The sequence below is a fragment of the Macaca nemestrina genome, chromosome 10 (genome assembly GCF_043159975.1).
Source record: "Macaca nemestrina isolate mMacNem1 chromosome 10, mMacNem.hap1, whole genome shotgun sequence".
Lineage (NCBI taxonomy): Eukaryota > Metazoa > Chordata > Mammalia > Primates > Cercopithecidae > Macaca > Macaca nemestrina.
Genome location: NC_092134.1, coordinates 36,267,956 through 36,290,417, shown reverse-complemented (window position 1 = coordinate 36,290,417; position 22,462 = coordinate 36,267,956). Strand labels below are relative to the sequence as shown.

The window sequence follows — 22,462 nt, the reverse complement described above, 5'->3', positions numbered from 1 at the left end:
TAAACCATCATTCCAAAATTCCCCATCTTTTCTAAAATAGGAGCAACACTCACTAGTTAAAGCTGTAACTTTCTGTGCAAGGCGGTAAGGAAATGATGATGAACTGGGCTGAAGTACAAACAAAAAGAAAATTCAAAATCTGCAGGATGAAAGATGTGTTTATTTCCAGAAATGTCTTTCAGAGTTGTTTTTAAAGACCAAATTACACAATTTGCAGCTGGTTTTTAAAAATATACAGTATCTGCAAATGCTTTATAGTAGACACCTGCAATGTTTTCTATTTGTTTTAATTATAACAGAGAATGACAGGAGGCAAGCTGAAAGGGGGAGAAGAAGGGGAGCAGACACAGGGGAGGGAAGTCAGGAAAGAGGGAAGAGAAGCCCATGCCAGCAGCTAAGTGATAGGTAATAAAACTGCAGCACTTCCCGTATCTTTCTCCATGTCAACCTCCAAGAGATTGCTTTAGAAATTGACCACCTGCCAGCTATTCAGAGGCTTAAATGTGGTGGTCTTGGTTCACTTCATGCGTAGGCACTTCACAGTCCCCAGCTCAGCCAACCTGTTCGTCACTGAATTGCAGGGGGGAAATGGTAAATTTCTGGAGAGTAGAAATGTACTGTCCAGAAACGGTTTCTGCCTGCAGTCTGCATTGCTCTTCCTTCCCCTTTTGAGCAATATCATGCAAATCCCTCCATCCAGTTCAAATGACCATGCAGAAGGGTGTCTGCCTCCAAGGACTCCTAGAGCACTTCAAGGTGCCCTGCTCATTTGGCTCTTAACAGTGTCCTTGGACACATAGTTTTGTAGTATTTTCATATAACAACCTTAAAACAGTAGCTCAAGAGTGTCATAAGTGTGTGGGCCTGCTCCACATTACTTTAGGTTACATTCAGTTTGAGACTGGGCACATTGTTTTTCCTAATGCATCATGGAACTTATAGGGTGCCCATAAAACCTGAAAACTTAAATGAAATATACATGTCATCCAGCACATCTTCATCCATAAAAAAGATTTAAATATTATTATTTATTTAATATTATCTATGTATGCATAGGATTGAACAAGCCCCTAATGGGGTTAGGGGAGAAAACAGTGAACCCAGAAGTCCACTGCTTAACTACTCTTTGCCATTTTCTCTCATTTGAAATGCTATAGTATATTCTACAATATGAGCTCCGACCTATTTGCCCAGCAAGACTTGTGCAAATTTCTGATGCATTGAATATAGTAGTAAAAACAAAGGAAAACCTATGAAATATCCATCAGGTGGAATGGATAAAGAAATAGTGGCATAGTCATACAGGATAATATTTTATAGAAGTTATAAATAAATAATGAAATACTAAACAACATTCATAAATGGATTAATAACAGAGATATATGTCAATCTGGATTCATCTCAAAAGCAGGTTTAGTCAAAGAAAATCAAGTGTTGCAGGATATATGTAAAAAGATACCATTGTATACCATTTCTATAAAGCTTAAATACAGGCAAAACACATAATATAGTATTTATGGCTGAGTACATATATACTAAAAATATTTTTAACACAAATTCATTAATGGTTGACACCAAATTCAGGTTTGTGGTCACCTCTTGGATAAAGGAGGGAGGATGAACTCCAGGGAAAATGCTCAGGAGGTTTCATTTGTCTTTGTAAAATTTTCTCTCTTAAGCTGAATGTTTATTATATTGGTCTCTACTTCTTTTGCATACATAATGTGTCTCATAAATTAAAAACAAACACGTTGATTCCCTTCATCTTGTTGGCTCGCAAGCTTTGTATAGTTATTGGCTCACCTATCAGTAAATAACTAATAAATTGAACTATGATTCTCATCTCATTATATGACAGGAACTGAGTAGTTCACATCTGGTTTCATTATTTTGGGTTTTAATGACAACTAAAAATCATTTTGAAACTAATGTTAAACTATATACATATGCCCAATTTTAGAAAACTCAATCTATGAAAATATTAAATTTTAATATGAGATAGTAGAGCCTTAATAAATGTTTAATTAAATTGAGTCAGATTCCCTGTTCGATTCCTATCCATTGTAAGTTCATCATTATACTTTAAATTATTTGATTTTCCAAAATTAGATATATGCAGAACTTTTTACATGACTGTTATGCAAAATGAGATTTACTTGTAAAATCCATCTATCATCCATAATTTTGATGTTAAAAAATATATTAAGAAAGAATTTTCTCTTTACCAACACTCATTTTCTATTTCCACTTTTCACTTCAGTGGAGCCTTATGAATTGCAACTTTGACTCTAAAATTTCCATAGCAACAGATATTTTTTGTCATAAGTACAGGCATGATTAAGAAGAAGGTTTCAGTGACAGCAGTTTTCTTCATAATTAAATTCATTAGTTAAAAGCTGGGTTAAGAGGCATGGGAATTTTTTTACAACAAGTAATAATTGGTAACATAACCTGTAATATATGAGCCCTGTAAAAATAACCATTTTCAACTGGAACTTTGGAGACTATTCAAAATTAATTGCTTTTGTTCCTGTTTGATATTTAAGATAACTTTAATACATTTTATATTTAACAGCTTAGAATGGAATAGGTCTATAACCAGATTCTGCCCAAGTACAAACCACCCTGAACCATCCCTTTAAATTGTACATGATGTGAAAACTGAGTAGATTTCTAAAAAATTCAAATATTTCAAAGTAGTTTCAAAACTTGCCTAATTTAATTTTTCCCCACAAGATTCACAAGAATTTATTGGACTGATTTTCTTATTATAAAAGCAATTTGGAACTAATGTAGAAAATCTACAAAATATTGAAAGGTGAAAATAAGTTACCCAGAAGTCGACCACTGTAAAATAACCATTGTTAATATTTAAATGCATTTTCTATAGCCTGTCTAATTATTTTCCCTAGTAGCCAGAAATAAAACAAAACAATGTTTGGAAAAGTATTGAGATTTGAGTCAACTGTTTATATTCCCTAAGTGTAACATAGACAGGCCTTTTCAGAACTTACTGACTGGGAAAATGCTCAAGTTGAAAATGTTTAGACCTGCTGGGGTTTGGATGAAATGCAGTTAGAATGATCAAGATATAATTAGGGCCAAAGGAATTGTCCAGAGTTTGTTTTCCTAGTAATAAAGTATATATAATGATCCATAGGAGGAAAAAAATTAAATCTTCATTTTGTCCTTTGGAGGCTGGTCATTTAATCTCTTTTTCATAGATACATTAGTATTTCTCTGACAAACTGAGCTCATTCATTCAAGCATACATTTGTTCATTTGATAGATCTTATTCATTAGTCTGGTCCTTTGCTTCCTGGCAAAAATGTCCTTTCTCTTTATTTTAAAAAATGTGTATCAAATTCCAGTACTATGCCAGGGACTGTGCACACAAGCAGTGACACTTAGGCAGTCCTTTCCTTCAGAAAGCTCACGTCTGATCCAGCAATCTAACTACTGGCTATATATCCAAAGGAAATGAAATCAACATGTCTAAGAGATATCTGCCCTCCTGTGTTCATTGCAGCATTATTCTCAATAGCCAGCATATGTAATCAACTAAGTCTCCATCAATGAATGAATGGCTAAATAAAATGTGGAATGTGTGTGTATACGTAATGAAATATTATTCCACCTTAAAAAGTAAGGAAATTATGTTATTTGCCACAACGTGGATGAACCTGGAGGACATTACGCTAAGTTAAATAAGGCAGGCACAGAAAGACAAATACTGTATGATCTCACTTATATATGGAATCTAAAAAAGTTAAACTCATAGAAGTAGAGAGTGGTTACCAGGGACTAGGGGAGGGGCTGTTGAGATGTTAGTCAAAAAATACAAAATTTCCATTTAACAGGAAGAATGTGTTCAAGAGTTCTGTTGTACAAAATAATGACTATGGTTACTAACAATGTGTTATACACGCGAAAATTGCTGAGAGAAGATCTTAACTGTTCTCACCACAAAAAATAAGTATGTGAGGAAATGCATATATTAATTGGCTCAATTTAGCTATTCTATAATAATCAATGTATATATATATTTCAGAATAACATGTTTGTACACGATAAATATATACAATTTTTATTCATCAATTTTTTAAAAAAGACTCATACCTAATGGCCTCAAGTCTTCATTCCAGACTCAACCCAGGCGTCTCCTCCACCACGGAGCCTGTCCATACCACTTCCTCCCTGGTGTCTCCATGTAACACATAGGTGCTTTTATCACACTCATTCTATTTTGCACGTGCTTGTTTGCATATCTGTCCTCTCCTTGAGGTCAGGGACCAAAGTAGGTAGATTTCAAGAAAACAAATAAATTTATGTTCCCACTTTGTACAAAAATTTATTCTTAGGTTTATATTTACATTTATCTGACTACTTCTAAGGTTGAATGTTTTTCACATTGTTTGGTCCACTATATATTTTTCTGTTGTCATGCTTCTTCAGGATCTTTGCTCAATTTTTTACTTGTATGTTCATCTTTTTTTCTTTTTTTTTTTTTTTGAGATTTCCAAGATCCCTCAATAACAAGAATACAAACTCTTTTTATATATTTTTGTGAATTTTTTTTTTTTACATTCTCATTTTCCTTTCCATTTTTGTTTATGGTTCAATGGTTCTTATTTTTTAAATTGTAGCAGTCTAATCTAGACCATTTAGTTATTCATATTTGAACTTGCTCAAAAAATTTAAGGTAGCTTATAAGTATGCATTCAAAATAATGGTAAGATTAATTAAAACCAGACAAGAAAAATTAAGCAAAGACGACGTGGTAGAAAAGTAAGATGGAGCCAGGAGTTGAGCCCTTTTCTTTTTCTTTTAATTTTTTTAACGTGCCATTCATCCTTTACATTCAGTAGGAGTCAACCATAGATTGGCTGTATGCTTTCCTGCAGCACTTGTTAACAAGTAAATACAGTGCTTTACAAGATCAACAGCATTTTAAGGGAAAAACAGACCACATACTTAGGAGATGCATTGCTATTAGTGATCCTGGTACTCATTCCAGAAAATAAGTTTTCCTGTGAATCCTGATAATAACATCCCATTAAAAAAAAAAACTGTCTTCAATAGCAGCCCCCAGGAAAATAACACACATTTTATAGATCATTTCAAGGACTGTAGACTTTTCTTTCAAGGATTTGTCATTTATTTTATTTTTGCAAAACAATATTAATTTCTGACTAATTAGTTTAAAACGATTTGGGAGACATGTAGCAAGGGAGGGATATCAAGGAAAGAAATGTTTTTATTGACCTTAAAAACAGTTTAATTTTTGTATGAGGAAAAATAATGTGTTTTTTGTTTTTCTTAGAACAATTTTGCTGGTTAAAAATATTTTTCAAATGTATTTTGGGTTGTATGGAAAAAACACACCAAAATGGCTATTTCTCAAGACTTCAAAGGCTGATTCTTCAAACTGCTTGAAATAAGTTGGTTGATCAATCTTGACATTGCATCCGGAATAAACACAGTATACAAGTAGTGCTTCAGCAGTTCGGGTAACTGCAAGTACATAGTTCTGCTTGAGGTGCTACAACTCAAATTCAAAAGTAGAGAAAAGAGAAACAGTTCTGCAGGAGCTGAGTCGATATGGGAATACTATTTGATGTATACATTTCCAGATTGGTGATTGAGGAAAACTAATTTCTCTGACATGAAAATTAATACTTTTAGTTGAGTTGGAATTATAATTTTTGTAAGAAAATAGATTATTATGGGCCAGGCACGGTGGCTCATTCCTGTAATCCCAGCACTTTGGGAGGCCGAGGCGGGTGGATCACCCGAGGTCGGGAGTTGGAGACCAGCCTCACCGACATGGCAAAACCCTTTCTCTACTAAAAATACAAAATTAGCCGGGTGTGATGATGCATGCCTGTAATCCCAGCTACTTGGGAGGCTGAGGCAGGAGAATTGCTTGAACCTGGGAGGCAAATGTTGCAGAGAGCCGAGATTGTGCCATTGCACTCCAGCCTGGGCAACAAGAGCAAAACTCTGTCAAAAAGAGAGAGAGAGAAGGAAGGAGGGAAGGAAGGTAAGGAAGGGAAAAAAGGGAAGGAAGGAAAGAAAGAAAAGAGATTATTACGTTTAGGCAGGCATGGTGGCTCACACCTTTAATCCCAGCACTTTTGGATGCTGAGGCAGGCGGATCACAAGGTCAAAAGATCGAGACCATCCTGGCCAACATGGTGAAACCTCATCTCTACTAAAAATACAAAAATTAGCTGGGTGTGGTGGCACACGCCTGTAGTCCCAGCTACTCCAGAGGCTGAGGCAGGAGAAACTCTTGAACCTGGGAGGTGGAGGTTGCAGTGAGCCGAGATCGCACCATTGCACTCCAGCCTGGCAACAGAGTGAGACTCCACCTCAAAAAAATAAAAGAAAGAAAATAGATTATTACGTTTAAAGGAACTATAAAAGTTTTTTAGTTGAATTCTCTACTACAAGCTTAAGTCTCCTCTAAGTTGTTTCCATCAAGGGACAACTACCCTATGTTTGAATAGCAGTATAGTATCATGGATGAGGGAGTCAGCTATGACATCGGATAGTCCTGGCTTTCCTTTTACCACCTGCATGAATTTGGCCAAGTTCCTTAACTTCTCTGTAGTTTAGTTTTCTCATCTGTAAATTTAGGATACATAAAGCACCTAGAACAATGTCCAACACATATTGGATGCTCAATAACAGGTAGCTCTTACCATTATTACATTCTTATATTATTACATACATCTTCGGGGGAAGTTCGTTTCTATCTAGCAGGATCAGAGGTTATTTATTGTTTTGTTTTGGTTTGTTTTGTTTTTTTATGGTAGTGATAGGAGTTCATTTCTGGTGATAGCAGAGTGGCTTTTATTGAACTACCATTTGCCAATAACAATTTTGAACTCTGGATCAAAAAACAGTGCAAACAATCATAAAATCAGAATTAAAACGATTGTTTGAAGTCCCTGGGGAATGACTAAAAATAGGCAGAAACCGGAGGAATGGTAATCTTTGAAATATGGAAACAAACTAGGTGAGGTCCAAATTTAAACAGCTTTTTCGCTGAGGGCACACCTCATCTTGCAAAATACATAAGGGACAGAGTGCAATCAGGAAGAGGCTGAATGACTGGACTGAGGATTCAGAAGTCAGGTTGAGGGTCTGCCAGAGTAGTTAGAAATAAAGGAGGGAATGTTTCAACAAGGAGGGAGACAGTGTGGCGAGCCCCAAAATCTGTGCACGAATCCTCCTAAAAGTATTGGCTGACTACCAAAAATACATGCACATGATGAGACTCCAGAGAATCCAGTGCAGAGTCATAGCTGAAAGGCTAAAAGAACTAAGCCCCAGAGATTTCAACAGATGCATGGTACTGGAGAGACAAATTTTTAATTCAAGTCCAGTCAAGGAAAAGGGACTTAAGAAATTATTTGTGCTTTTCGTTAAAACCTAGGAGGGAACTACCTTAAGAAGAATTTTAGAACCAAGGACAACAAATGAGACCTGACAGCCAACCAAAAATAAGCCCACCCATCAAACCTCCATAAGATAAAAGTAATTTAACTGTATGCTAGAACAAAACTCAACAATGTTGCCCACAATATACATTAAATAATTAAAAATTACTTTATATACAAAGAAGCAGGAAAATATCATCCATAATCTAGGGAAAAAACAGTCAACACATTTCCAGAAGTCTCAGGTGTTAGAATTAGCAGATGGAGACTTTAAAATAACTATACTTTACATGTAAAATAATCTATTGAAAAAGATTGCTATAATGGATAAAGAGATGGGGGATATCGGGATAGATATGGAAATAGAAAAATAACCAAATGGAAATCCTTAAACTGGAAAAATATATCTGAAATTTAAAAATTCATTGAATGGACTTAGCAAATTATGTGCTACAGAATTTTTCTTAAAAAAAACAGTACACTTCTGGACAGATCAGTAGAAATTATCTAACTCAGTACTGAGAAAAAAATGATTTTCAAAACTTTCAGAGCTATGATGGCTTGTTCATGTTTTAACATGTGTGAAATTGAAGTCTAAGATAGGAAAGAGTCCCAGATAGGAAGCAACTGAAGTTCTAGATAGGAAGGAAAGAGTCCTTTGAAAAAGGGATGGTAAAAGTGTTTTTCAAATTTGATTTAAAATATTAACCAACTTTAGATTTAGGAAGTTCAATGAACTCCAAGCAAGATAAATAAAAAGAAAACCACACCCAAGCAAATCATAGTCACAGTTATGAAGATCAAAAATAGGAAAAACATCTTAAAATCAACTAGAAGAAAAAACACAGAGTCCTAAGGAAGGGGGTAATAAGAGTAAAGGCTGACTTCTCATCAGAAACATTGGAGACCAAGTGATAATGAGTTGCCTTCTTAAAAGTGCTGAAAGAAAAAAAAAATCAGCCTATTAATCTAGATGACTTACACTAGACTTACATTTAGCCATATTATTAATTGTATTAAGTGTAAATTGACCACAACTTTCATTTAAAAGCAGAGATTGTTCTATTTTAAATAAAAGACACCAACAGGTTGAAAATAGAAGGATGGAGAAGTGGAGTCCATGTGAACACTGAACATAAGAAAGTTGGTGTCGCTGTATCGTCATTAAGGTATTCAAAAATGGATACTGCCAGAGGTGAAATAGAACGTTTTATAATGATGAAAGCATCACTTTGTTAAGATGTCATAGTTCTAAATGTGTTTCCATTTAATGATGAGATATTTTATTTTTTAAACATCTGGTACAGTAATTCTCATTTAGGACAGAGGTGCCTTGGTTAGAAAGATATTTTGATAAGTCTATTAGAATAGGTGGTCTCTATGAGCCATTGATGTGGGTTAGCTTTGATGCTTCAGAGGAGCAGGTAAAATTACTTGAGACAGGAGATAGGGTCACAAATCTTCCCAGTTTTTCCAGAATTGAGATTGGCTTTCAGTGCAAAATCTGGGACTATCCCCAAACTGAGACAGCTCCAGGTAAACTGGAATGGCTGCCTATCCTGCAAAGAGAGGAATTTATTTGCTTTGGAAATTGGAGAAATAAAAGAGAAAGGGAAGAAAAGAATAGATAGCCATCAGATAACAGAAGGTTGTACAGTGGATTAAGTGACCCATTACAGTGATCCCTCAAACGTTAAGTAAAATTACCAAACTCACAAAAATGATCGTTGTAAAATGTGTTTGTATGTTTGAGAAGCTAGTAATGAGGGAGAATTGTTGAAAAGTAGCATACATCCTGAACATGCTATTTCTGGAATAAGGATCATGAGAACTTAAGTTTTGGGGAATTTGTAGGAATCATGGGAATAGTTTTAGACTTTCATAGGTTATGAAATGGGAGGTTTGAGTCAAGTTTGGGTATATTAAGGGCGAAAAGAGCTGAGATTATATCTGGATCTTACAACTGTATTAGTTAAGAATCATTTGGTTTTGGATAATAGAAAATCTACCTTTAACTGGGTCATACACTAAAGGAAATTTATTTGTTCATGTAACTGAAGATTCCGGAGGTAAGGTGGGCTTCTGGCTTGACTCAATCCAGAAGTTCATGATTCACATCTGAGCTGTCATTCATTTCTCAGCAGTTAGCTCAGCAACCCTCTTCCTTGTGACATTTTGTCTTCAGTCTAGTTTTCCTGCTGGCAGCAACAGTGGTCACAGCAGTTCCAAGATACATTCTCACACAATACATGGGTCTTCAAACTTTTTCTATAAAGGGTGAGATAGTAAATCTTCTAGCTTTGTGTCTCTATTGCAAATAGTCAACTCTGCCATTACAGTGCAAAAGCAACCATACACAACATATAAACAAAAAGCATAGATGTGTTCCAATAAAACTTTTAAAAATCAATTTGAATTTCTTATAATTTTCATGTGCTATGAAATATTATTATTTGCATTTTTCTCCCTACCGTAAAAAAATATGAAATTATTCTTAGCTCAGGAACTGAACAAAAACCAGGCAGTGGTCCAAATTTAACCTGGGGGCTATGATTTGCTGACCGAAGACTTCAAAGATTACCTGACTTTAATCAAAAAATTCGCTTCTCCATAGCATATGTTCTCTTTTGTCTTCTCCATACTCCCACTCAAGATAACCCTATCCAGTACCATTTATATGCCAAAATCCTCCAGTCTTTTATCTCCAACCCAGAGTGCTCTCCTATCTCCAAATTCCTGAGCCACCTGCCTACTTAACGTCTCCATTTAGAAGTTTAATAGAATTTTAAACTTAACATGATCAAAATCCTCTGGGGAACTCTGCTTCCTTAAAATGGATCCAGCTCCAAGCAGCCAGTAGGGGCACATTGACACTCCCATGGAACTCATCTCAATTCCACAGTATGGTATGTCAACATTCTTTACATTTCTAATATGCATATAGTGTCAAAAGACAAAATTCCAACAAAGTTGTTTATAGATCTAATTTGCTTTTATTTGCAAGTCGTGAATCAGGGACAGCCTCCATTCTGCAGAACAGTATGAGATCTCCTACTGGACAATGGCACAACAGTGGGTTTTATAAGGTAGGAACAAGGAAACAGAAGAATAGAAAAGAAAACCTGGTTGGTTAATATCAGGTTGCTTTTTCGTAAGAGTTAAAACAGAGGGACTTCCCTATTACACTGACTCAGGTAAACTTGAATCTTCTGTGTTCAGGAAAAATTGTTCTATTCTGTTTTGGGATCTCTGCTTTTTAAAAGTTTTGGTTTGATGATGTGGCATTCAGCATGAGTGACTCCACCGTGGTTTGGTCAGGTCTGTTGGGGACTAGCGCAGGAGCATAATTTTTGTTTAACAGGTGAGGTGAAATGAAGTATGCACTTTCTGAAATGAGGAAAATTACATGAAATTCAAGGTATTACTCTTTTTTCCTCCTCTAGGGATGATAAAACTGAGAAATAAATCAAGAGTATGACAACAGACTGAGGAATTTTTCAGCAATATCTGTCAGCCTTTGGAAATTTGGTGAGAAGAAGTAGTCATGATTCAATGTCTTGCTTGCACAGAAGCCTCCAGTTCAAACTTGGATCTTGCCCCATCTAATTTCTTATGATATATACAAATACTCTAGATATTGCTTTGAGATTTTGCTGTTGATCAACTGGCCTTCTGCAGCTTCATAGGTGCTTTAGCTCCCAGTAGGACAGTTTAACTACTACCTTTTCTGTGAGTTCAAGGTCTGTATATCTTCTCAGCTTGCTCTCAATTTGTCCAGCTGATCTATTTCTTTGTCAAGTTGCTTTGGCTTCCCTACTCTCCCTATGTTTTGAAAAGAATAAATTCTCCAGTAAATTAAAACTACACTCTGATAAAAATGAGCATGCATGTGTATTTAGTCCTTTGTTTATTCAATATGCATTTTTGGAGGTTTGCTCTATATTAGACATAGTGCCAGGCTCTAAAAACACAAAGATCCATAAGCTGTGGCCCATACCTTAAGATGCTGATAGTATATTAAAGGCAACAAAAATGTAAACTTACAATTCACAATACAACAATGCAGATAGATGTTAACATGAAACCTCCACAAAATGTTTTAGGAAGACAGGGAAATAGCAAGGATTCATGGGAGATGATGCAGTAACTATATTGGTGGGGTGGGGTGGGGGGGAAGCACAGGAAAAAAGAGAGAAGGAAGACAAAAACAAGGATCCCTAGTCCAAAATATTGTTAGTTGAGCCACAAGTTGATTATTTCCGGGAAGAAATATTGAGGAGATGTATTGGGTAGATGAAATACCTAATGAGACCATAAATGACGAGAATTGCCTCTTATAGCATATGAGAAGATAATTTTTATCAGATAATGAAATTGTTTTCAATCTTCAGAATGAAAATGAATCCCTTGCTAATGCAGATCATGCTAATAAAGGAAGTAAAAGAGAATCTTAGAATTATACTTGGCTCATGATAGGCAGAAACCAACCTACATAGCCTAGGAAAAAAAAGAAAGATAATAAAGTAATCAAAATAATTGCTTAATAGGGAATGTGAAAGATCTGCAATGTTAAATTATAAATGTACATTTTCATGAAAAATGAGGTGACCTTAAGGAACAGATTAGAAACCCACACTCATGCCAGTTAGAAGCAATGCTTTTCATTAGCAAAGCTGAGGATTAATTAAATCTAGGGAAATTCTTTGAAATCCACAAGAGTGAGTTACATTAGAATAAAATACAATGGGTATATTGGTATCATAATTAATGATTAGCATAGACTTCTTTATTAAATGTATGTGGAATAGTTCAAGTGACAAATGTGAAATGAAGAGGACGAAAACGTGTTACTTAAAACCAAAATTGTCTTAGCATTATCTGCTTTCAAAAGTGTGGGAGTGGGAAGATTAGTTTACCTAGTGGGTAAACAAATAGATTGTTCCCTTCCCCTTTGAGGTCTCCTAAAGACGCATCCCAAACAATGGGGGCACCGTGCCCCCTCACCAACCTCTCCAGGAAGCTAGGGAGGGTGGAGGAGGGAAGCGGCTTATCCATTATTTTCCCATTAGCTCTAAATGTTTTGCTTCAGCTGAATGATTTTAGAGACTGGTAGCAGAGAAAAGAGAAAGAGGCTGAAGTTGCAAGCCTCTAACAGTTCTTAGTGCTGCTCAAGGGTGAAGTTTTGGACAAAATGGTCATTATTGACAGAACACCTTATGTATAGAAAAGTGGAAGCCCTGAGCAAGTGGGAGGTGGTAGTCTAAATTGTTTTATAGGACAAGGTAAAGGGAAATTAATTTCTTGGGGAGACCCATGGAGAAGGCCAATGGAAAAAGGAAGAGCCTGGAGGGACAACAGATGAGAAGCAACAAAGCGGCATAAAGCCCCCTTCCTCTGCTACACGCAGATACCGTCTGTGAGAAACAGACACATGGCTGATCCATGTTTAGGGTGAGTCAGGGAAGAGCCTGAATGAGGAAGGATGAACCGTAAACCGAACCGATTGAGAGTCATAGAGACTGTGAGTCAAAGGTGACATAAAAATGCTAAACTACATTTCAATCCCAGAGTGTTGGAATTACACAGGGCATGCAGTAGGCAGAAATCAACCTGCAGTGGGGAGGACAGATGACAGCGATCCTGCCGTGTGCTGGATGCAACTGCAGCCAAGTCTACTCCTTAATGATGGGGTCATTCACCTAAGATTGCATACTGAAATACGATTTTTAATTTTGGCTTGGCTGTTACTTTAGTGTGACATGTAGATTTTAAATATGAGTTTGGTTTTGCTGCACAAGGACCATTTAGAGATGCTGTTCTCAGTCAAATTTAAAATATGTCTATAAATTCTACAGAGCAAACCCCAAAGTACCTTATCAAAACTCTACAACTTCAAAAGATTCTATTCTGAAAATCTTTGCAGACGACAGGAATAGAAACATATATAATTTTTTAAATGTGTTTTTTAAATGCAGTAGGAAGTTATTTTCTGACAGCTAGAATGGAAATTTGCAGTGATTTCATTTGTTTAAATATTTTACTTTTCTCACTATTCTCTTATCCTTCTAACCTGTTATTTTACTCCAGCCGCTACCTTTGGATGAGCTCTGTCCAATCTCCCGTCTTTACTGTGGATATTTTCTTGCCAGGATCCTCATAATATTTTCCAGTCACTTTCAATATCCCATTTTGGGAGTTGAGATTTACTTCCATGTATTATGAAGTCCAGTCCAGTATAAATCAAAATTTCAATCTTACATCCAACATAAATTTTTTTTTTTCCATTTGTGAGGCCCAGGAGGACACAAGCCACATGAGATAAGGGTGAAAGTCTCACATGACGTATGCCCTTAGAGCTTGCTTGTGCCCTCTGAGTGGCCCCCCAGATGTGGATCCCTCCCATGGCCTCTCCCTGGTCTTCATCGCACTCCTAGGTGCCCCCAAACCAATGGTCCTAAGAGAGCCAGGGAGGATCTTTGGGTCCATCTGAAACTGTGCTGGGACATGGGCATGTCTCCTGAAAGGAACAGTGCACTTCCAGCTGACCTCCTGCAATCCCTCCTCAGCTTCTACATCCCTGCCCTGTGATTATACCCATAGCCTCTTACTGTGGGGTCCCCTCGCTCCAGAAGGCTGCCCTCTTGAGTGGGATTCCTTCAAGATGCTCAGAGCTAGTGTCCCTTCTGTGGCATCCTATCCCACCAAACACCGAGTGTGCAGGTTGCCCACACCACTGCCTTCTGTCCTTGCCCTGGGCAGCCTTCCACCTTCAGAAATCTGCAGGCAGGGAGTACACACTCCATGTTTACATATAGCCCCAACCTCAAGAGATAAAAAATTCTTCTTCCCAATATCTCTGCCCACACCTGATGGCCCCAGATGAAGCTGACAAGTGACTACAGTCTTACCCTATTGCCAGCACTCTGATCTCTACTGTGCTACTCTCTAGAGCCCTCAATTTGCAGAGAGAACACTCTTCTCCATCACCCCCAACCCATGGAGAGACAAGAGAAGAACAAAAAGCCATAGCACTCCACTTCCAATAAATTCCCTTATTAAATGAGCTCTCATTTGCTTGCATAGGATGTGTGGGGTGGCAGGAACGAGTGAGGTGGGAGGGCCTGTATGCCATTTTTTGGCAAGTCTTGGAAGGGGGTGATGAGAAGCTCTTTTTCTGCATTCTTTAGAGTGGGAATGGAATCGAATGTGATTAATGACTAGTCTTATCTTTGGGGCTTAGTAAAAATTCTGAGAATACAGAAATTCCGTTGCACATGTTTTTATAATCTTATACCTCATAGCCTCTAAAGGTGACTCATTTTAAAGACAGAGAATGTTAGGTATAAAACAGTTTGCAGATCATTGCACAGTCTTTAAAGTGTGAGTGACAGAAACCAGAGATTCTGCCTCTCATCTGTTCAACTCTCTTTGGTGTACCCCTTCTGAGGACCATGGACAAGACAGATATGGCCCCTACCCCCTTACAGCTTATACTATCAGGAATGACTGCTAACAAATACACAATTACAACAAAGTGTAATAATACTTTGATAGAAGAATCACAGCACAAACTAGGAGCCCCTAACTTAGGATGAAAGGTTAGTATGCATGAGGGCAGGCCTCCTAGAGGAATCACCTGCCACCTCAGGTTCTCTCAGTCTTTACCCTGGACTGTGCTGCCAACGCCAGGGACCCACCACTTAGTGGTCCTGAGAGTGCCAGGCCCTCCCTCTTGGCCTCTGCCACTCACCTAGAGATTGCAGCTCTTTGTGGTGACCAGGAAATGCACCACTCAGATCTCAGGCTGAGGGGAATGGAAGTGACATGACCCCAGCTTCTGTATTCCAAAACCCCACTGTGTTAATGCTGATGCCTGCCTCCCCAGTCTGTGCCCAGCCCGGGACTAAGTGGTGCAGGGATAGCAAAGCAGACCCATATCTGTGAGATGTGGGACCCTTCTGTGGGGTGACTTGGGCATAGGCTTCCCTATCAGCCTAGTGCCCCAGGGAACTTCCTTCCCTGTCTCTATCACGGTTTGACATTCCCTGCTTTCTTAAGGTCCTTCCCCTTTCTCCCTTGTAGTTGTTTCACCAAGCAAATCTCTTGGATATCTTGGGTATCTAATCCAGTATATTTTTTTAGATGGGGTCTTGCTCTGTCACCCAGACTGGAGTGCAATGGCGTGATCACAGCTCGCAGCAGCCTGGAGCTCCTGGGCTCAATTGATCCTCCCATCTCAGACTCTAAAGTACCTGGGACTACAGGCATGCACCACCATACCAGGCTAAACTTTTGTAATTTTTGTAGAGATAGAGTTTTGCTATGTTGCCCAGGCTGGTTTCAAACACCTGGGCTCAAATCAATCTGCCCTCCTTGGCCTCCTAAAGTGCTGGGATTATAGGCGCGAGCCATGGCGCCAGGCCTCTAATCCAGTCTTGATGTCTGCTTCTCAGAGGACCCAAATCAACACATTTTACCACTCACTTTGGGAACACTTAGGGAAAGAAAAAAAAAAAATTCTCCTTTCCTCCTGTGTTCTCCACGGGCTTGGGCCCTGCAAATTAGACTGACAAAAGACAGACTAACAAGAGAAAAATAACAAAATTTATGAATGCCTGTAGTGTGAATACATATAGGAGACACACAGTGATGAGTCACTAAAAGATGGTGGAGGCAAAAGCATCTTGGATGCTAATCTGCTGTGTTCACTTCTGATTAATCCCAGTTCCTCGAAGGTCTCTAAGATTTCTAGTTTATCTATTGTTCCTTGTGTTACCTTGCCCTTAGGTCAGACAACCTTAATGTTATCACATTTTAATTGTCCCACACATCCCTTCAGAGTCACCCCTTTCCTATGCTATATAAGCTCCAGGTTTGGGGGTGATGGCACAGGGATTCACCCCATCTTGTCTTGAAGCCGGCCAAGACACAGACATGGCTTCTGTTTGTAAGTCCTTATTAAATGTTTCTTTCTGAGAAAATGGATAGGTCAGCCTCTTTGGTTGGCCTCTCAGCCTCCTTGGACTTTGGGAGCATGATTGTATAGGCCTGCCCCCCACAGAACAGATATGGTTAGAATGTGGGTATATATGGCATCTTAATGAAGAAGAGTAAATCTATAGAGAGGTGACAAGACAAAGGAAAAGGTTTTAGGCTTCCAGCGGTGGCAAACTATGGGAAGATAAATGTACGGGGAAAACTCATGGAGCAACATTTGTTTGTGTGGGGCCACCTCTCGGCACTGACTTTCCATCTTCTTCTTGGACATAAAACTTTCACGAGAGAGATTTATGGCAGCTCCTCATTTCTCAGAAATTTCTACTTTCAGTCAAATAAAGGAAGCTCCAGGAAGGCTTCTTTCTGTATCTGTTGAATATCAAATATCTTCAGCTCAAAATAATCCTTATGCCAAGGTGCTAATTTTGATTCCTTACACGCTATACTGTTGGGTGTAGGATCTGGTATCCTGAGAGGCTGCAGGAAGGATCAGATGGCATGGCCTTGAGGAGTAAAGGATTTAACTCCACATGGATGAATTCTGTCCAGTGGGAAACAAGAGACAGGAAGGATCAGGGCAAATCGATTCCATTTCTCCATTCCTCCCATTCTGAGGCATGGTTTCTCTGTACAGTTACCCTGAGAAGTTCTGAGTACCCAACATCTGATGAGAAAACTTACGTATCTCTTCAAGGCTCATCATGAAGCAGTGGCAAGTGTGGTAACACATTTCACATCCTTTCTTGCTTCTCTCAATTTTTTCTCACACTTGCTTGCCTCAGATTACACACACCTGCCCCCTTCATAAAGCATCACTCTGATTTCATGCCTTAGGCTCTGTTGTCTAGGAAACTTGGGCTAAAACAACCGATTTTTAAACCAATACCAGATACATAAATAAGAAATAACCTGGTGAAACTGGAGGAAAATATCCTAAGCCTGCAGAATAGTATATCTGGAGACCTAAAGGCAAAGTGAGTGTGGGTTTTTATATTAGTCTATTCAGGTTGCTATGAAAAAATACCATAAACTGGGTAGCTTGTAAACAACAGAAATTGATTTCTCACAGTTCTGAAGGCTGGGAAGTCCAAGATCAAAGTGCAGCAGATTCAGTGTCTGGTAAGAGCCTGTTTTCTGGTTCATAGATGGGACCTTTTAGCTGTGTCCTCACTTGGTGGAAGGGACTACTTAGCTCTCTAGGGTCTCTTTTTTAAGGGCATTAATCCAATCATGTTGGTTCTACCTTTATGACTTAATCACTTCCCATGAGCCCCACCTCCTAGTGCCATTGCCTTGGGAGTTAGGATTTCAGCATACGAATTTTGGAAGAACATAAAAACTTAGTTCATTGCACTGGAACTTCAAGAAATGGGAAGTTCACTTTGGCTAGAGAATAAACCTAGGGTGATAGTGTAGGAGTTGTGAGAGAAGAGGGTGGAGGTATATCTGCTCACAAAGTACTGAGTAGGCCATGAGAAGGAGACTTGGGAGCTACAGAAGGATTTGAAGCCAAAGAGTGACAAGGTCAGATTTGCATTTAAGATCACACTGGCTGCAATAGGGAGGTTGGACTGTAAGTGAGCAGGGAAGATGTTGTAATCTTTGCAAAGGCACACTAGGGTTGTGGTATTGGTGTTAATTGTTATGATAGGATGGAAGTAACCTATTATACATTAGCTATACCAATTTTAGTTAAGTAGTCCAATCATATTATTTCTTACTACCAATTCAAGTATAATTCTCTTTAAAGTTACTATGAGACTGACTCAAAATTACAACAAAGGGCTAATTTTGGTGTTAATAAATATTTAAATGGAATTTATTGGGAGCCTTTCTAACCCTGTAGAGTGTTAAGAATTATCTGAAGTGTTGAAATACGCAAAATGGATTTCTGGAAATCCTTTCAGTTTAGTACTTGGCATTGTCTAACTTGCTGAGGGAAGGATGTACTAGTGAGTGTTGTCCACAGAAACAGAACCAATAGGATGTGAGTGTGTATACAGTCATGCAATGCTTAGAACATCTTGAGAAATGCATCATTAGCCAGTTCCATCACTGAATGTATGTAGACAAACTTAGATGGTATAGCCTACTACACACCTAGGCTATGTGGTATAGCCTATTGCTCTGAGGCTACAAACCTGCACAGCCTGCTGTACTGAATACTGTAGGCAATTGTAACATAATGGTAAGTACTTGTGTGTCTAAATGTATATATACATAGAAAAGGTACAGTAAAAATGTGATATAAAAGATAAAAAATGGTATGCCTGTTATAGGGCACTTCCCATGAACAGAACTTGCAGGACTAGAGCTTGCTCTCGATGAGTCACTGAGTGAGCGGGAAGTGAATGTGAAGGCCTGGGGCATTACCGTGCACTTCTATAGACTTTATCAACACTGTACACTAAGGCTACACTAAGTTTCTAAAAAATATTTTTCTGTCTTCAATAATAAATTAACCTTAGCTGACTAATTTTTGTACTTTTTAGACTTCTTTTTTTTTTTTTTTTTTTTTTTAGCTTTTTGGCTCTTTTGTAATAACACATAGATTAAAACACAGATACATTATACAGCTGTGCAAAAATATTTTCTTTCCTTGTATCCTTATCCTATAAGCTTTTATTTTTAATTTTTTCTTTTACTTTTTAAACTCCTTTGTTTAAAACTAAGACACAAACATACACATTATTCTAGACCTACACAGGATCAGGATCATCAATATCACTGTCTCCCAACTCCTCCTCTTGTTCGTCTGAAAGATCTTCGGGGGCAATAACACGCGTTGAACTGTTATCTCCTGTGGTAACACTTTCTTCTGGAATACCTCCTGAAATACCTACCGGAGGCTGTTTTACAGTTCACTTTTCTTTTTTAGTAGAAGGTGTACACTCTAAAATAACAATAAAAAGTATACCATAGTAAATACGTAAATTAGCAACATACTCATTATCAAGTATTATGCACTGTATAGAATTGCATGTGCTTTTATACTACCGGCAGGGCACTACATTTGTTTACACCAGCACCACCACATTGCCACAAACATATGAGTAATGTGTTGCCCTGTGATGTTACAATGGCTACAATATAACTTGCGGATAGGAATTTTTCAGCTCCCTTATAATCTTATGGAAATATCATTGTGTATGCAGTTCATCATTGACCAAAATGTTATATCGTTCATAACTGTGTGTGTGCGTGTGTGTGTGTGTGTGTGTGTGTGTGTGTGTATATATGTATGTGTGTGTATATATATGAGAGAGAGAGAGAGAGAAAATTAGCTCATGCAATTGTGAGGACTGATGAACCTGAAATCTACAGAGCAGATTGGCAGTCCGGAGACCCAGGGAAGAGTTCACACTGCAACTCAAACCCAAAGGCAATCTGGAGGCAGAATTCCCTCTTCCCTGGGCAATCTCAGTCTTGTCTTTGATGGCCTTCGACCAATTAGATGAGATCCACTCATGTAGAAAAATCTGCTTCACTGAAAGACTTTTGATTTAATTGTTAATCTCATCTAAAAACACCTTCACAGCAACATCTACACTAATGTTTGACCAAATATCTTTGTACCAGAGCCTAGCCAAGTTGACACGTAAAGTTAACCATTACAAGGGGGGCTACCTGATTCCCAAACTTTTGTTTGACATTTTATTTGCTATCAATTAGGAAATCTTACATCTCTTTAAGGACAGAGGTAAGCTTGTAAAAAAAACTGATGACAATTCAAGTGATTCTTTTTCAATAATAATATAAACAAATTTTGTCCCAAAGAGATGCAAGCGATGTGAATACAACCCAAAAGTTATCATTTATTGTAGCTTTTGTGTCTAACCTACTATCATTATTTTAATGCTTAAAATATGCTCTTTCAATAAACCTTGCCATTTACAAGTTCACTAATTAATGAGCTGAATAAAACTTTTAACCCATATTTATTTTATGTTTTAAAAAGTATCATGTTTTTAACTTTTGAAAATTATACTTTGACAGGGAATAAACACACAGTATGCAATATAGAAAAGAATGAGCATAATTATTCAATTTGTGGTTTTTTATTTAATTTAATCATGCATGTCAAGAGACTGTTAGCATCTCATTTTCTTCATTAGTCTGTAATTGATATGGTTGTTGGAGTTAAGACATATACAATAAGCTCTCCAAATATTCTTTCTCCCCCATTCACTCTAGTCTCTCTTCTGGGGACTCTTATTACATATGTTTTGGATCTTCTCATTGTATTCTCTCTGTTTCTTTTTCTTTTTTTTTTTTTTTGAGACAGAGTTTCACTCTGTCACCCAGGCTGGAGTGCAGTGGGCACGATCTCGGCTCGTGGCAACCTCCGCCTCCCAGGGTAAAGCAATCCTCCTGCCTCAGCCTCCAGAGTAGCTGGGATTACAGGTGTGTGCCACCACACCTGGATAGTTTTTGTATTTTTAGTAGAGACAGGGTTTCACCATGTTGGCAGGGCTGGTCTCCAACTCCTGACCTCAGGTGATCCACCTGCCTAAGCCTCGCGAAGTGCTGGGATTACAGACATGAGCCACTGCACCAGCCCTCTGTTTCTTAATCTTTCTTTTATTTTCCATCCTTTTCTCCCCTGTCAGGCTGCATTCTGGATAGTGATTTCTAATTTATCTTTCAGTTTGATGATTTTCTTTTTTAGTCTATCAAAACTGCTATTTAATCTATTCATAGAATTTTTTGTTTCAAAGGCTTCACTTTTTATTTCTGGAATTTCTATTTGCTTCTCCACTAAATCTGCCCATTTTTTTCTCACAGCATCTTCTCTGGTGTTCGGATTATTTATTTTATGCAGCCAATCATTTAAAACATACTAATTTTCTTTCCCTGTCATATTTTTCTATAATATGATACTTTTGGGATATTGATCTTGCTGTTTATTGTGTCTGCTCAATCTGGTTTATGCTGAATTGTTCTTCTCCTCTTCTCCCGCCTCCTCCTCTTCCTTCTTCTTCTTTTTCTTCCTTCCTTCTTCTTTTTTTTCCTTCCTTCCTCCTCCTCCTTCCCTCCTTCCTTCTTTCCCTCCTCCCTCTCTCTTCTCCCTCTCTCTTCTTCCTACCTCCCTCTCTCTTCTCCCTCTCTCTTGTTCCTTCCTCCCTCTCTCTTTCTTTTCTTTTCTTTCTTTCTTTCTTTCTTTCTTTCTTTCTTTCTTTCTTTCTTTCTTTCTTTCTTTCTTTCTTTCTTTCTTTCTTTCTTTCTTTTTCTTTCTTTCTTTTCTTTCTTTCTTCTTTCCTTTCTTGTGAGGATCAAATCTATATTAGTCTCCCATTGCTGTGGTCATAAATTAGCATGAACTATTTGGCTTCAAACACCACAGATTTGTTATCTAATAGTTCTACAGATCACAGATCCAAAATGTGTCTAATTGGGCTAAAACCAGGTATTGACAGTGCTGGTTCCTTCTGGATGCCAGGGGAGAATACATTTCCTTACGTTTTCCAGCCTCTAGCTCTCATTCCCTAGCTGGTGACCTCATTCCATCTTCAAACCCAACAATGATGGTTTACATCAGAGTCACATCCCACGACTCTGACCTCTTTGGTCTTTCCCTTTCACTTTTGAGAACCCTTGTGATGACATTGGGACCACCAGAATGACCCAGGATAATCTCCTTATTATCTGGTCAACTGATTAGCAACTTTCATTCCATCTGTAATCTTAATTCCTTTTTGCCATGTGTGATAACATATTCACAGGTTCTAGGGATTGGGATTTGGATGTCTTTGGGGAGCCATTATTCTACCTATCTTACAGCCTCTTGAGGATCTCAGCTTTATGCAAAGACCTCAATTCTAACTTGCAACCTCTGTTGTACCAGGGCTTAAGGCACTAAAACCTAGACTCTTAGGTTAACAAAACCAAAAGCTTCATCCAGTGAAGCTGCAGTACTAGCTCATATGCTCACCACCTTTGATTTTATTTCTTCCTTTCTTTCATTGGGGATTTATTTTTCTTTCTTACAAGCTTAGCTGTAATTTAAAGGAATATTT

The 22,462-nt window shown here is 37.9% G+C and overlaps 1 protein-coding gene across 2 annotated transcripts in view; it reads left to right on the top strand.

Moving 5' to 3' along the window:
• The window catches only part of LOC105483784 (cilia and flagella associated protein 54), a 383,346-nt gene extending 372,019 nt beyond the window's left edge, over positions 1 to 11,327 (top strand). For both annotated transcript variants that reach the window (XM_071071285.1, XM_071071284.1), the window contains exon 69: positions 10,892 to 11,327. The gene's annotated coding sequence lies outside the window, so the exon portion shown is untranslated. The remainder of the gene's footprint in view (positions 1 to 10,891) is intronic.
• Positions 11,328 to 22,462: the final 11,135 nt, after the last annotated feature.